The sequence below is a fragment of the Gasterosteus aculeatus genome, chromosome 5 (genome assembly GCF_964276395.1).
Source record: "Gasterosteus aculeatus chromosome 5, fGasAcu3.hap1.1, whole genome shotgun sequence".
Classification (NCBI taxonomy): domain Eukaryota; kingdom Metazoa; phylum Chordata; class Actinopteri; order Perciformes; family Gasterosteidae; genus Gasterosteus; species Gasterosteus aculeatus.
In genome coordinates this window covers 8,333,782-8,350,753 of record NC_135692.1, presented here as the reverse complement: position 1 = coordinate 8,350,753, position 16,972 = coordinate 8,333,782, and the positions used below count along the sequence as shown (strand labels likewise).

General features: G+C 45.8%; 1 protein-coding gene across 4 annotated transcripts in view; it reads right to left on the bottom strand.

Annotated features, from left to right (window-relative positions):
* The window catches only part of LOC120819252 (thyroid hormone receptor alpha-B), a 90,247-nt gene extending 81,620 nt beyond the window's left edge, over positions 1-8,627 (bottom strand). For all 4 annotated transcript variants that reach the window (XM_040176482.2, XM_040176483.2, XM_040176481.2 and 1 more), the window contains exon 1: positions 8,182-8,627. The gene's annotated coding sequence lies outside the window, so the exon portion shown is untranslated. The remainder of the gene's footprint in view (positions 1-8,181) is intronic.
* Between the last annotated feature and the right edge of the window lie 8,345 nt (positions 8,628-16,972).

The window sequence follows — 16,972 nt, the reverse complement described above, 5'->3', positions numbered from 1 at the left end:
AGATGTTTGACCCATTTTCTGCTCTCGCTCTCTCCGGCTTTCTCTCTAGTTTCCTTCCTGCCTCAAATCTACAGTAAAGGAGCTCTCTCTCTCTCTCTCTCTCTTGCTCGCTCGCTCTCTCCCCGCACACACCCCCTCCCGACGTACAGTGTGCGTTACTGGGAGACAGGCCGGTGTACTGTACGTGTTCAACGGCACAGTGAGAGGCCTGTGCTCCGATAATCAATTATTCACAGGCTGGAAATACACTGGTGCTCTTTTCTAATTATAAAAGCGGGTTCACAGCTGTTACATGCCAAGACATTAAATACATATTTATTACTTTTCCGAAGGGCCTGAAATTGAGACACATTAGGCCACGATGAGGGGGTTGACTTACGTTTAATGAGAGGCTTTAGGGGGATGAGGGGACATTTCCCCTGGTAGTATTGCTGCACATTAACATTTTACCATTAGACGTAATCCCCGGCTTTCTATGGCAGCACGTGTGTTTACAGCAACATTCATATCTCTATCACTGAACTCAATCTCCACTGTGCAAGGTTGCTTTAACGTCTAAGAGTGAATTCTAAATGGACACTTCCTCTGTCCATTTAAGCAAAGGGGGGGGGGGGGGGGGGGGGGGGCACTGGTATAGAGTATCATGTGTAGGAAAAAACCAAAGCAACTTCATTTAAGAATGATAAGGAATCTTGAAAAGAAAATAATACTCATCGTTTCAACCGTTCGGTAACAGAATGAGCCTCCCAGACTGCTTCACAATAAAAGCCTTTGTATTCCGCCAGTTGAACCCTTTTAATGTGAAGGATCGGCAGTAAGTAAACACGGCTCAGTGAGATTTGACACTTTTTGCATTTTTCACTGGGGAACCCTCGTGCACATGGAGGCAATATGAAGATTTCCACCCTGACGACTATTAATAGGAAAGTGCTACTGCAGAGAGAAATCTCATCCTATGACTAAAAGAATATGATTAAGACTGCATGGCTGCAAAGCACCTAAGTGAGTGAGAAAGATGTTTTCTTTGTACCATATGAATCAAAGGAACCAGGCGGATGTTAAGAAGGTCGGAAATCACTGGCAAATGTCAACGTTTGCTTTAGGAAAATGATACTGGTGAATGCATTCAGTGGGGTGAGCCGCGCACGGCCACAGAGAACCTGAGGGTAGCGGAGGCAAGGGGTCACTTGGGGTCAGCTAATCCCCCGGCGTCTGCCGACACACGCCTACTTAAAACACACTTACGGGACGAACAAAAGGAAAGCAGCGGTCTGTAAACTTTAGCATACACAATAAGTCACAGTCAAACACACAAGCCATGAATCTCTTCCTCTGTGCCAAGTTCCTCAATCTAATTCCATGTGTTTATTCCTCCCTCCCTCTGGCACACCAACACAAACAGAGAGGGAGCGACGACTACAGATGTGAGAGAGTTGGGAGACCGGCTGGAGTCCGTCCACCCGAGGACGCGCCCCCGAGAACACTAGCGGCGCTCCGAGGGGGAGGGGGGGGGATATCTTCACTAAGCATTTTCTCACCGCAACAGCATAAACAAACAGATATGCTTTTGACGCCACATGGAAGCTATTGCGGTTCCACGGCAGCTCCAGCAGCTGTTGTGAATCCTCCAGAGCCGTACAAACACAAGAAGAAATGACCCCGAGTGCCTTCCAGTATATCCCTCCGTAAGCTGCTGAGCAAACACAGAGGAACACCACCCACCAGGAGGTGGGGGGGGGGGTTGTCTGATTGATAATATCTCCACCTGCGTGTAACCAGCGGCGAGTAAACAGGCACATCGGCTGTGTCGTTGGCGTATGTGCAAGGTTGCACGCCACTTCCCTCAATGTGTGCATTGGCACACCGAAGCTGCCGCACGCTAATCACACAGCGACCGCTTTCTGTCTCTCTCACACACACACACACACACACACACACACACACACACACACACACACGAGTTGCCTGAAAGAATCAAGGCTGCTGAATTAGTTAGCCGGAGTTTGTTGAGCGGCTGCGGTTCATCAGCAGGTTTCTTGATACTTTTGCAAAGACAAGCGTCCTGTTGCGCAGCTCCTTGTTAAGGACACCAGCAGGCAGAGATGAAACGCACAGCAGAGCAAATCCTTAATCATCTTTGTTATGCGTAGGAACAGTGGTGTATGTGAGACTACGCATCAGTGGTCATTGGTTATTTACATTGCTCCCAAATTACTACTTTCAGTGTGATCGAGAGCGATCCAGACTGTCAAGACTGTCTTGATGGGGATGTAATTGTTTCTTTTTTATTGATTTTCTGTGAAGGGCCGAAGCCAGAAGCCAAGAGCTCTGAGTTGTGTTCGATTGTGTTCGATCATTTGGTGCAGCTCAACATCTTCCCTTTCAACAAACCAGTACAGACCTTTCACATCAACTCATTGATAAGTCCCTCTAAAGCAGGGGTCTCAAACTCAAGTCAGGTATGGGCCAGATGCAGCCCACCTCAACCGAACGCGGGCCAGACCATTATGGCCAACGGGGGGGATGACACTGACGGTCCGACCGGCGAACGGAACGGTCGGCGCTGGGGTGGAGGTTGTAAGTGGCTGCTAACAGCGAGGTTGCTACAATATGGAACTCGCGGGCCGCACTAACATTACACTTTCATCTGAAGGCGGGGGCCACAAAATATCGTCCCGAGGTCCGCAACTGGCCCGCGGGCCGCGAGTTTGAGACCCCTGCTCTAAAGACAGAATAACGTGGGGCCCGAAAATAAAGAATAACCATTGGGTTGAAGAACAAGCGGCTTCTCAATAGACATTTAGTATTTTGTGAAAGAAGCAGCTTTAAAAGGTTAAATGAACAGCAAGCCTCAGCAGATGAAGCCTGCGGAGTTGCTTAGGATTAAATAAAAGGTCACTTTTCTCCTTAGCGTCATTTGGCGGTGAAACGCGCCTCTGAAATGGTGACGGCGAGGGTGTTGCTGCCACATCTGTCCATCAAGGCACAAGGGCACAGCGACATGGACAAGCGCATACGTGTTGATGTGGAATCGAGCATTCAAAATCACATGTAAACGGCTCAACTGTATGAATGCATGTTATTCAGCAGGATGTTTGCATGATAACTGAGAAAACCGCCTGCGTGAAAGTGTGCAGGAAATGTAAGGTAACAAACAAATGAAGCCGACTAATGAATAAATTCATCTCACGCTCCCCGAGCGTAACGCTGTTGAGAAGGTTTCCTGTTCCCAGTATGCCCCTCGGCCGATACCACAACGGCTCACTTTCCTCCACTCACATGCGAGAAGGGAAGGAGTGTGAACCAACCGCACACACGCCCCCCCCCCCCCCCCCCCCCCCCCCCCCCCCCCATCCCCGACAATACCTTTCTCTCAAAAGAAAAGCAAACAACATAATGGGAGGAAGGAAAGACGAGAGTCCGGCGCGACGAAGCTCTGGGATGTGACGTTTCCTCCAGTCGCACCTCCGAGAAGCCCAGCTGAACTCGGGGGCCATCTTTAACCTCACGGACAGTCATAACCTAGACAAGGGTCTTACTCCTCTGCCAGGGGGTTATCTCTCACACACACACACACACACACTGGTTGGACAGAGCCGGGACTCGACCACTGAAGAAAAGCAGACATGTGACCCGAATCCAGGCCGTCCTCCCGCCGGGGGAAGCAGCTCGCAGTAAATCAACGGGTCGGGAGACAATGTCCCGCTATAACTCAACATATTGAGACCTTAATAAGGCCAAAGTAGGGTCTTAATTCAATGTGTAATTATAGTGATGACAACAGAAATACCAGGTACTGATTTATTATTAGGACGTATCCGTATGCGTCTGGAGAAACGGACCCCTTGGTGGAGGAGACTTTTTCATATAAAATAAAGGTGTTTATAATCGGCTACTAGAGACAAAATTGTTTATAAGAGAAAAGTATTGCAGGAAATGCCTTTTTTACGGGTTAATTATTAGCAGATAATCAGTTGAAACAGCTATTATCATCATTATACAGTTGAACTCCACCGCATGTCAATAATCGTTTAATTAAGTTATGCTTAAAATTAATTCAAACAAATTAATGACGGCGTTGCTGTTGTAAAATAAGGAATGAAAACCAACATGTCTCAGAGGGAAACGCCCTCCAAACGTCTAGCTATTGAAAGGAAAACCACAACAATCAAGAAGTGGAAACTTCCCGACCCAACAGAAGATGAAAGAGGTTCCTCCAAACTTCCTGAAGAGTGACAGATAACAAAAGGCGGCGTGATAAAACTCTCGTTCGAACTTCCCATGACTGGATATTAAAGAAGTTCTACGTATTCTCTACTCATGGATTTTCTTTCTCCTCACAGTCATGAACTCTGACCATGAATAGCTACACTTGGGTGCCGGCCAATTTATTAATTGTGCGGCTTTATAAGCGTCTCTTTGCTCAGCCATTCATTACTTCGGCAGATAGCGTGTCAAAGGAGAAGTGGAATATAAGATTTATTGTTTTGCTGCTGATCAGATGTGTTTTAACAGTATTGTATTAATACCTTTACTGTTAGGAGGGAGGCGATTTGTGTTCTGTGCGTACACAAAGTACCGTAATTTATGTTACTGCAAAGTGTATTTCAGAGTCTGTTCATTATAAACCCCTTTTCAAAGAAACCGCTCAAACACCCTGTTTCAACACCGCTTGTATCTTCTGCTTTCCTCGGTTTCATTTCTTTAAAAATTGTATTATTGAAGGATTTTTTAAAGTTTTGATTAAAAAATAAAAAGTTAAAGATGTTCGGCTCTGCAAAGCACAGTGCTAACGACATGTGATGCCCACGTACGGGATAAAATACAATAAAATCTACCAAAACCAAAAATTGTTTTCTATTCCTTTTATTTTAAATTCTCTCACTGCTGATGTCCACACGCGGAGTAACTCATAATCACACGTATTGATTCCTCATGGGGACTCTGACTGTCTTCGGCCCCAGGGCCCCACATGCCGCAACTGTTATTGCCAGTTTAATCTCAAATCCACATGAAGGGAATCCCGCCGTACGCCTCGTGGAGAGGGGGGGGGGGGAAAGGAGCCACTTTATTGTCCTGGGAACCAGTTGTTTAATACATCTGCAAAGGCGTAATTACTTCATTTCTATTCCACCGCATGAATTAAGGCGCAGAGAGAGAGAGAGAGAGCTGTTCCGCTTCACCTCGGGAAAAAAATCAACCTCCCAGATCTCCGTGCCATGTGCTCTTGCTGGTGAAAAGCCAGTTGTGAGTGTAGCCAAAAATAAACGCGACTAATTGTTATTGCTACTAATAGTTGTGGGATTATAGTGGATTGCAGATCTGTACTTTGTCCAAGTGGTGTTGCCGTACTTCTCCTCTTTCTTCTTTAAATATGATTTACTTTTCAGACTCTAAAGGGGTTCAGAGCTGTTTGTCCAGGGGTTTGTATATTAATTAACAAAAGACCCAAAAGAGGGAAGAGTAAATGAGACTGAGATGTGTCGACTCAGCAGACAAAACAGTAAAAGAGAGTAAAGCAGATCTACATGAGGGTAAATATTTGAAAGCGGAAACAAAATAGATGAGCTTAGGAATACATGATCCATGATAAAAATAGCAATTAACGACCAATATGTCCGTCAGTGAATTGAGTTCTGTAAAAAAGTGATTATTTAGCACGTTTTGTTTTTGACATGGAGATAATATAATCTGCAGTATTCTGTTATTTAAACATTGCTGCTCAAGAAAAAAACATTATTGGTGACAAAAAACTCACGCGGTCATCTGCAGCATCGCCGACGCTTATCTGATGTCTATTTGTTGTTATCTGAGCAATATGCAATATGCATCTGGGCAAAGATGAAGCCGCTCCCTCAGGACAACAACTGCCGAGTCAAAGACATTCCCGGTGTCCGAGACGCATCGGGTCACACGCGTCTCTCTCACACACACACACACACACACACACACACAAAACACAAATCTAATTGACTGCATCTCCACTTGGCTGATAAACGCATCCCGAGAGAGAGGGGAAAAAGAGGGAAAGGAGGAGGATGCTGGAGAGGCAAATCCCCCAGATCACCCCACTCACCAGACTCGGTTCAGAATAGCTCTTGACATATAGGCCTACCCAGCATGCCCTCAGTCCCTCCAGACAGCTCTGACATCATTATACAGCAGATACGGGCCAGGACATCAGCTGCACAGCCCGAGTTACATAAGCAAACGCTCTGAGCTTAAAGCGCTGCTGCCCCGCCATGAGGAACAGGGAGGGAGGGAGAGGAGGACGGGAAGAAAGGCCGGGTCACAAAGAGAGAGGCCCGATGGGGTCCTCGCTGCCGGGAGAGACTGAGGGAGGTCACTTCTGCCCCCACAAAAAAAGAAAAGAGGGACCCAGCAAACAGTTAGAGGGGGAGATAAGGGGAGGACCAGGCTACATGGAGGCGACCCCCGTCCACCCTGCATGTGCAAACCTGTTACATCACTCGCCATGTGCTACTTGCTTTCCCCTCAGTACTCGGAAGTAGAAAGAACTTACTGTAAAGAACAGGCAGAATGCGGGTGGGGAGGGATAAAAATAAGAAAACATCACCTAGATGTTCCTCTGATGCGGAGCTTGCTTGCTGCCCTCTCCACAGCCCACACTCGTTCCCTTCACAGTCCCGTCCGCGGAGCTAAATGGTTAACCTCCCTTCGTCCGTGTGGCTAATAATCAACTCGGGGAGAGACCACTGCGACTCCAACGAAGGGCTAATGATTAATGAACGATGGTCCACCTGCAGGCCGGACCAGCTGATCCAATATTAATTAAGCTTTCTTCTCGTCTGGTTTGAGAAGGAAACCTGGGACTTCATTAGGGGGAGGATGGGGGAGGCTGCATCATCTGTTTCTGGTTTCCTTTCTGTAAATCGTACGAGTTTGCAAAGAGACCTCTCCAGTCTGAAACAATTTAGACGTCCAACAGGCGGGAGCCGTTTACAGTCCCCCCCACCCCCCTCGGTCACCACGTTGAAGGTATCCACACTCCCCAAGACGGAGTCACACCGCCAGAGAATCCAGCTGTTGCTCGCCATCAGCGGGCCGCGAGACCCCCACCGTGGGCGCGGACGCGACGGAGGAAAAGCCCTTCATCATCTGCAGCACGGAGTTTCTTTGTAAACATTAGGCATTTCGTAATGAGTGCAAGACCCCTTCCTGGGCAATGTTGTCTTAGTGGCAGAAAGCACACCCTATAGTAGTGTATTCTGGGGGCATGTTTATCTAAAACACACACACACACACAGACTTGTACAGCGGAGTCAGAGTGTCTGTGGTAATTCAATACCCGATCCAGACAGTTATAATGCAGTGCACATTGTGCCTCTCTCGAACACTTCGTCCTGATATTGATCATTTGTGACGGGAGTCCATTGAAAGGCCCGGACGATGATTTTCGGAGACGGGTGGGTCGTTTGTCGTGCACGCAACCACTAGGCAAAGAAAGAGAAAAAAAACACAACAAAAAATGAATTGAGTTTAGATGCCGGTGTGTGACCCAGTAAACTATCCCCATGACTGACTTAGATTGAGACTGGCGGATGACTTCACCTTGATCAACGCGATCATAAACAAACATCATTTGCTACCATCGTTCACATTAAGAACGCATGCGCGTCCACTCCCACGCAGAAAATGTTCGCAGCAGGAATCAGGTGAAGTGGCTGAACTGAACCGAACATCCTGCCCCCCCCCCCCAACAGGTTACGGGCATATCATCGCTGGTCATCTTGTATCGATCCCGTGCCATCGCCCTCTGTGGGTACGTATGCGCGCTCCCCGGCGTGTAGCCACGGATGCAAGTTCGAAGCTCACACACACGCGCGCGCGCGTAACAAACACAACAAATCATCTGTAAAAGGAGGCAACGTGACCGCTGTGCAGGTTTCCGCTTTCCAATGACAACTGACCCGGGGGGGGGGGGGGGGGGGGGGGGTCACGTGTCAACAGTTACGGCGGAAGGGCCGCGTACCAACACGGTCGGACCCTCCCGCCTGCCTCCGCGCTGCACACCGGGTGCGACGCTGGCTCGGCGTTGCGATCCGAGCTGTCAAAACCCGCCCGAGGCTGCCGAGGCTACGGGGGGCGAGCGCCCACCACAACAACCGCACGCTCGCACGCGCGCGTGGACCACCACGCCGTGGCGGCCGTGACACTCACCGTGGCTGGATGCCGGGTCGGGTTGGATGTTTCTCTCCTTCTTCTGCTCAGAGTGCGCGGCTGCTGAAGTGAAGCGGGGGGAAAGTCGGCGGCGCTCCGCCGGGGCTTTCTGCTCAAGTGCGGCCGCGTGTGTCGGGGCTCCACGTCCCGTCTCCCCCCCCCCTCCGCCGCCCCCCGACTTCTCGCTCCGAAAGCCCGGGTCCGCTCCGGTAAAAAGCTGCTGCGCCGCGAGCTGTCCTCCTCCTGCTGCCCCTCCCTCACTTTCTGGATGTATGTATTGGTATTTGTTGTTGTTGTTGTTGTTGCGTGAATCGAGCAGTTTGTTCCCTCTTGATTGTGTTGTTGCCTTCTAGTTGCGTTTGGCCCGAGCTGCAGCGACAAGAGGGAGAAGAAGCAAACACACACACACACACACACACACACACACGCTCACTCCCACGAACACAAAAAAAGAAAAGAAAATAGTTCACGGTCGCTCCTCCCTCCGCGTACAGTATTCAAACTATCTACCGCTCTCTGCAGGACCACCACAGCAAAGCACGACCCCCCTCACAGCCCCCCGCTCAACCTGCTTTCCTTATTCATGCCCCCCCCAAATATAGATGTATATATTGTTAGGTGGACAATATATATATATATATATATATATATATATATATATATATATATATATATATATATATATATATATTGGTATATCACTAACTCTATATATATATATATATATATATATAATTAGTTAGTGATTCCTCTTCTCCTTTTACAAATTATTATTATTGTCTCTTTCGGAAGGTTATATATATCGGTATATCGGTATATCACTAACTATATATATATATATATATATATATATATATATATATAGTTAGTGATATATATATATATATATATATATAGTTAGTGATTCCTCTTCTCCTTTTACAAATTATTATTATTGTCTCTTTCGGAAGGTTATTCTTTTGTTTCAGTTTATTTTATTTTATTTAATAATTTAATATTTATATCTTATTATATTGTATATAATGTGTATCTTTTTATTCTATTTTGTTCCCTGTACATGCTGTGATACCAAAATTTTCCTCTTGAGGGATCAATAAAGTTAATTCTAAATTAGATTTTTTTTATTTTCCAATCAAATAAATACTTCACTATTACCCAGTAATGAAAGGAACTGTGTACCTAAAACATGTTTTAGAGCCATAATTAGATTTATATAACTATGTAAAACATAAAAACTCTTCTCAACGATTCTGAGACACACATCAGAATGTTAAGGCGCTCTCATGAGATCGTCTCCAGCTGCACTGGTCACTTAGCCGCTGGCTGGTTAGCTTGCTAACCTTTGCCCGCTAATTTGAGCTTCATAAATGCCTTAAATAATTGATCAATAACCAAAATCTATAACAATTGTGTGACAGCGGATCCGTTTTTATTGCAGCTTTTTTGAAGACTGAAAATTTGCAGAGCAAACAATAATAAAATGATCAAATTAACCGTAACTCTCAGTCCCCACAGTGGTGCGTTTCACTCTGTATTTTCTAAAAGAATTGGCGAGAGTTAATGACTTTGTTGGACCCACTTTGCAGCCAAGTGGATTAGCAAAATCATTCCCCCGAATTTAATATTCTACGCATTGAATTACAGAAGATAATACCAATTATTTTGAACGGAACCTTTAGAAACCTTCAAATGGCAGCGCAAAAAGTCCGTGTGACTTTTTTATACATTCCCACTGTTCCTTTTATGAAGTAGAGTCCAAGGGGAGGACCTCTGCTGTGTGTCAAAGGGCTCACTCCGTCCGTCCTTCGGTCTCCGAGGAATCTCTGTGCCGACTGAAGCCTTCAAACAGTCGGAAGCTTCTGTCCCACTAATTAGGCAGAGAACATATTCAGGAAAAACCACCGTGTGAATGTGGAACCGCCTCAGATCGGACTGCTCCGAGGCCTTGATTTGCCATCAGTCAGCAAACCAGTCACCGCCAACACTTGACGCCACTGCGTTCCAAGTCCAAATCGGTCTCCGTGTTGCTTTTGCAAAGGCTCTTAAGTTCTTCCTTTCGTATTCATCATTTTAGATTTGTTGCATTGAACACAATTCAAAGACTGCTGTGAGAACTAAATAAATTGGCACTTTGCAACCCGGTGAAACCAACAACAAAGATGTGGTTGTGAGTTTGATTTGAATGTGATTGTTCCTTCCATTGAGTGCCTCGGCCTCGCAGTGGTGCGGCACATTACGCGGAGTGAAACGCCTTGTATAAATACACTTTTGCTCTAATGAGAGGGTTGTAAATCATTGTCAGGCTTTAAGGACACATGCAAACCAACTAAAATCCACCCAAAAACACTCAAACGCAGGCAACCACACCAATGGAAGGATTTGAATCGTTGACATCCTACGGCAACTTACATTTAGTTGTACTTTGAGTTTGTAAAATAACCATTCAGCTGTAATCCTCGCCCTGCTGCGTTGCTCTCGATGCTGCGGTGTGCGTCTTTGAAGACATTCGCTTCCATTTGATTCCAGGATTTACACTTTGGATTAAAACACTGTGTGTGATTAGCTGGATTAACCGGCATTTTACCATCAGCTCCAATCCTACAGCAGCATCGCACTGCCCATTTTTACATTTTTGACTCTGAGCTCAACGTCAAGGAAGGAATTCCTGCGTGTGTTATAAATTTAGATTACACTTGGATTATTAATGTTTTGTTAGCTAATTATCATTCTTTGATATAGCTAAACTTGTAAATTACACGATGGACCGATGAATCAACCTCAATCGCTGCTATTCATCATTATAGCAGCATTGTGAGGAAGAGGAAAAAAACATTTACTGCTGGGTCATCACAAAGACGTCCGTTTAAGAGTAATTAACCATATTCAAGCTGTCCATTGAAGAGTGTGTTTAATACCTTTCGTTCCAATCAAACGACACTCTACGTTCTTTGTCCCTTCAGGGTGACACCGAGAGGTCCTTCTCCGACATCTTTTGTCTGTCGGGTTACGGTTAAGTGCTTTATAAGGGTTAAAGCGCCCACTTCGTTAGGGGACCTTAATCGCCATGGTTGCAGTGGTTACATGGAAGCCTTGGAGGTAGACGGCGTTCCCCCAGGAAGAATTCTCATTCCCTTTCTTCCCTGTTGCCCATGTGCCAATGGTTCTGTTCTCTAAATAGGAAACGATTATGTAAATATGGATGCAATACGCGGCTGAATAGGTGTAATCTACTTCCTTTACTCACGGGAGAGTGGCGGTAAGTACATTTGCTCGTTTCTACGCTAAAAGACCTTTTTGCTCAAAACATGTGCGATGATAAATCATCCAGAGTGCGCTGGCGATGCCATGAGGTCTTATTCGTTATCATTTTTGCTTCCCAATCAGAAAAGTAATGGAAAGACTCCAGAAAGCTGATAACTGAAGGGTGGATGAAATCAAATCCCGCGTGGAGGCCACAAAACAAGAAATGATCTCACTTCAGGCGGGCTGGTTAAGGGACCCCCGTCTCCTGCCCCGTCCTTTCCTCATCCTTTGCACCCGTATTCTCGACCATTTCACTGATTGCGTGCCACTTCCTTCCGACTTTAACAGCGGGTCGGACCTGTGACCTCTGACCTGCAGATACTCCCAATAATAAAAACTACAAATGCCCTTCTGAATATGATGGAGGTAGCAGCACCAACCACTTCCCTAAACCCTCAGAGGGAGCTTCATGCGTTCTGTCCCCACATGTAGCAATTTGCATTCACCCCCTCCCCCTCTTCAGTCCGAATACAAACAAGTGAGAGGTAATCCAGCAAATGGCGGTCGATACACGAGAGGTTCTGCTCTGAATAATGTATCGCTCCGTCTGCAGCCGTCCTCCAGCACCTAATCGAGCCCATGGTTAAGTCCTGTGGTGATTGAAGCTAACACGTCGCTCTGTGCATTATACAGAATACACTGCGTTAAAGGTTATGTGGCGATTCGTTGTTAATCCGGTGCAATAATAACTCTGACATTCCTAAACAGCCGCTGGTGTCTCTCTTGTAAAGCGTCAATAAATTCCTTCTAGGTCACGACCCTGAAACAGCTGCGAATCGACTAAACACAAATTAGGAAAACAGAAATCACAATTCTTTCAGGCACGCCTGTGGTTGCCGTGGTTTCTGACCGTGGGGGTGTTACATGGTGTGAATAGGAAGTAGCTTTTGAAGGCAGCTATCCATAAATGATTGGTTAAATAAGCAATCATGTCCTGTACATTGTTTTGATTGCGGTAGATACAGAATTGCATCTCTAACTCCCTTCATGCCGGGAGAGGAGAACGCAAACCGCTGAATGGAAATCTTGTTGGGTGTTCTGAACAATCACCTCGCTGTCTCTCGTCACGTTAGCGCTGCCACCCACAGAGTAATGAGCTGCCTTTTGGATAAATGTTTGGTTTTTAACACTGCCGTGTTTTCCTCACACTGATGCAGATCCCCTCCTGTTTATGAGCCCTTTCTTCATCATCGTTGCGTTCTTTGGTTCAACGGGAGAAAAGACAATCTGAACATTTCCTCTGATACTTCAAGCTTCTGCGGAAAGGAGTCGAAGCGATTCAAACCCCACCCGAGTCTCGGGATCGGCCTCCAGGCTGCGTCGCCTCGCGCTGTGAGATACTCACCCTCTGAATGTAGACTTAGTGAAAACATTTTAGGATTGAGTTCCCCTTAACAGCCATGGAATACGTTGCAGATATTTGAAAAGGTCCCCTGAGTTCCGGTCCTATTGACATTTCCCTCACTTTCTATGTAGTGCAACCAGCAGGTCAAACTTTCCACCTAAGCAGTGAACTTTGTTGACATTTATCCGCTACAACGGCTCAGGATTTACAAACAATATTCATGGTTCATTGGAGATCAACCACTAAAGCTTGACAAATAGAAGCTGCCTTATCGGGTTCCATACATCCCTTGTGTCTCTAGATACATTACAAATCCCACTTGGTTACCATGGAATGTATTCCTTGTCCTCACTAAACTAGAGAGGACAAGTAGAGAGAACTACTGTGATCGTATATTCCCTCGTTGACATGGCAACGGAGCTCAGGTTGAACCGGAGTCACATCATGGGACGGATAAACCCTCTAATCCGGCCCGAAGAGGAAGTTATCAAACCAGATCCTCCACGGCGCTGCATGCGGTACCACTGTTCTTCCTCATTTGATGTTCCCCCACACATCCATAGCTGCACCTGTGGCTGTCACTTTTTCAGCCCCCCCCCAACTTTCCATTCATCACAACATGATGCAGGTATGAATTTAGATAAAAACAGCTTGGGCCCTTTGTGCCGGGATCTTGCGGGAGGTGACTCGTCATCGTGGGACGTCTGCAGCTCAGGCTGTATTTCTCATTCGATCTGTTTCCTCTCCTCCAGAGATGCAGAGAGAGGCACTTTGATGTCCTTCAAATCTCATTATGAGCTGGGGCTCTGGCTTGGCAGCGGGCAGGGCACAACTGAAGGGTTGTGAAAATGGACGTGGCCCGGTCGCCAGGGGGGAACTCTTTGAGAGGCGCAGCGCTCCATCGAGGAGGCGCGCCTTGTTTAGGGCCGATAGCCCAACTCGGCGTGAGAGGGAGACGCAGAAGTTATCTAGAATCAGTCACACGACGAGTCGGATGCGCACACTGAAGCGTTTCACACGGACATCCTTTCCCCGGAGTTGGTGAAGACAAAGACAGTAAATACGTTCCAATGAATACAGTGGCATCATTGCTCCATCGTTGCTGGGTGTGTGAATATGGTAACGAGTGCACCATAACCAAACAAAGGTTATTAGTCAGTGTTTTTCCCCATTGTCTTCTTGCGGTTGGCTTCCAGCGTCACAACCCCCCCATATTTAACCATATTTTCACGGCTTGTTTACTTTTTAATTATACCCATCACTCATGAAGGCCCGTTAATTCCCTAATCAATTCCAAATGTTTCCACAACACAATGCTGCTGCAATATATTTAATCTAAAGTATCTGGAATACGATGCTTTGGTTTGGTTTTGGTTTTCAATGTGCTGTGATTCTTCTCTTATACTTGAAAAAAGAAATGGCATAAAAATAGTCACCTCAGCCCTAAATTTAGCAATCTAACATAACTACTTCTCATTTGCAGATTACTTTTGCATCGTTGTTTGTGTTTTTTCGCTGCCATGTAGTTGACCTCTGCATCAAGCCGGCCTTCAGGCTTTAAGGAACAAACCAAACCTCGGGGAGCCCGAACCAGCGGCCATGTGACTGAAGGACGAGGTGCTCTCATGGGTCTTTTTTTCCTGTGTTTGTGTCATCAGCGTGATCAGGATGGAGGAAAAGATCATTTGTTACTGTGGATGAATCATCTGAAGGGGGGCAGTAAAATCCGGTGCTGGGTGTTTGGGATGCGAGGGGCAGTCGAGTCCCACTGCCGCTGGTACTGAACCTCATTAACTAAAAAACAAATCAAAAGAATCCAATAAATCGGCCCCTAAAGAAAAAACACTATGCAGTCAATGGATTAAACAGAAAAATAGAAAAAAAGAACTAATTAATTGTACATTTTGAAATTCATTAGTCACAATTAAACGTTTGTTTTTTGTCTAAAGAATAAATCTTAGAAATGAACGAGTAATAACTTTAGAAAGTGTGTGTTTTATACACAAAAAACTACATATTTGAACATCTTCCTGCTGTCCTCGTGCACTTTGCTGTGCTCTAAACAGTCAGGCTCACCTGAATTAAACAGAGCTGTGTTAAAATATTGCATATCGCATTAATCTCGGCCACAATATTCACATAGATTAACGCTTTAATTACACAGCCCTAAAAATAACCATTGGAACATGATGTTTTCCAGTCCTTTCCTCAGCGGCTTTTTAGATTTTGAGGGTTATATTGGGAACATTAAGTAGCATTTAGGAGCCACTTTGTGATGGAGGATGGCCCCCAGAGGCCTGAGGTGTGAACACAGAGAGGAATCATTATCGTAAAAAGTCTCGACCGGCTCCAAATGAAATCAATAAATAACCACTTAAATAAGCTCAGAAAATAGCTCTAAAATGATGTATAAATACACATAACAAGCACTATTACGGACACTTAATACTACGAGTATCATTACATTCAATTTTCCTTCATTGGCCCATTGTTCACAGCAATCAGCTTCCTCCTGACAGCAGCAGTAATTGCGCTGCGTGAGCTAAATGGAGGCAGTTGCCTCTTGATTACAAGTCTCCCTGTAGAGTCTTTATCGTCACATATCTGTTAAGAACTATTATCTTCTCCTCATCGAACGTGTCTCTCCTGAATGAACTGCACATCACAGGTAGAGGCCAGTCCACCGTGGACAGAACCAGATCCGGCTTCAGAGCTCCGGAAGGAGAAGGGGAGCTCAGCGGCAGCCCCATCTCCTCCTCCTCCTCCTCCTCCTCCTCCTCCGACATCATGCTGCCGGAGTTTAGAATTTTGGAAACTATTACGTCTCAGTTTTACACAAGCAGACACACACACACACACACAGACGTTGACAGTGCTGCACCAGAGATGGACATAGACATCTTTTCATATACACAACAACAAGGTAGATGAACGGGTTTTTTTGTGGCATGACATATTGTGGGTGGTCTCTGAGGCAACTGCCTGCCAAAAAGAACGGATAGCTGAGGAGAAGATGCAAGTGCTGGAAGGCTGTTAAACCCCCCGCCGGTCCTCTTCTAATGGAATATTCATGATGGATATCTTTTTTTCTTTCTTCCTTTCACACAAGCATTGAGCATAACTACATGCCCAGTTTCCATCTATTGTGCAGACGCACGCACACAACACCACACTCAGAAGAAGAGCTGTGTAGGAGACACTGTAAAGAGTTGAAGGGGCCTTTTTGGCAAAACAAACAAAGGAATGAAAAGCCTTGTTTCCACAAAAAACACACAGACGCTCTCCTACAGTGTGACGTCTCAAAGAAATGTTTTATTTTCTCCTCTGTGCTTCAAGATGATGTTCCTGAGATGTAATGAGCTATACGAACATCCAAGCCAATCCAAGCACATCCAAGAGGACACAAATGCAATGCTCGGATAAATAGACGAAAACACCTTCTGGAAAACAGTCGGTCAATTATTAAGGTTAAATGTCTTTTACTGACGAGTGCTTTCTTTAAAACCCTCGGCTGACACATGAGAGTACAGTGGCTTTAAAGTGAGAATCAAACATCTCTCCTGGAGAGCTTTTCCGTAGGCGGACCACGGACCGCGGACCACTTCGCCATTTCTTTAACAGTCTTCAGTGAAAAAGATCAATACCACTCTTATATGTGAGAGTTTAAAGGCAGAAAACAGTAGAAGTGTACGCAGTCCATAGAAGACATTAAATCATCAATCAGGAATCAGGAAACATTTATTAGCCAAAATATGTCAAACATACAAGGAATTTGTCTTGGCGGTTGGTGCGCGACAGTAGACAGACAAGACAACAGTGCACAGGTAATAAAATAAAGTGGAATGAAATGCTAATGCAATGGGTTAGTAGAATAAGGCTAAGTGTCACGGTGTGGTTCACTTCCTGTCTTATTTTGTAGTTTTCTGCCACTCGTGTCCCCGGGTAACTTCACTTCCTGCCTTGTCTCGTCATCCCCTGTGTTCGTCTAATAGTTTCCACCTGTGTCCAATCACCTGCACCTCCCTTGTGTATTTAAGCCGTGTGTCTCTTGTGTCACTTGTCGCGTCATTGTCTTTTGCCACGCATGTCTTTCGTCTTGGATCGCCGTAGTCTCTTGCCTGTGTGCGTTTGCCCCGGTTCCTG